The sequence below is a fragment of the Brassica oleracea genome, unplaced genomic scaffold, assembly GCF_000695525.1.
Source record: "Brassica oleracea var. oleracea cultivar TO1000 unplaced genomic scaffold, BOL UnpScaffold01431, whole genome shotgun sequence".
Lineage (NCBI taxonomy): Eukaryota > Viridiplantae > Streptophyta > Magnoliopsida > Brassicales > Brassicaceae > Brassica > Brassica oleracea.
This window is the reverse complement of record NW_013617967.1, coordinates 1-325: the sequence shown is the minus strand read 5'-3', so window position 1 is coordinate 325 and position 325 is coordinate 1.

Genomic DNA, 325 nt, shown 5'->3' with positions numbered 1-325 from the left:
TATTACCATTGGGTAAGGATGAAAACTGATGTGGCTGAATGGGTGGCTAAGTGTCCAACTTGTCAACTCATCAAGGCTGAACATCAAGTTCCCAGTGGCTTACTTCAGAATCTGCCTATTCCAGAATGGAAGTGGGATCACATCACAATGGACTTTGTGACTGGATTTCCTACAACCAGGAACAAGAAAGATGCAGTATGGGTTGTGGTGGACCGTCTGACTAAGTCGGCACACTTCCTACCTATACGGAAGGAGTATGGAGTGGATGAGATTGTAAAGATCTACTTGGATGAGATTGTGCGGTTACATGGTGTTCCAGCAAGCA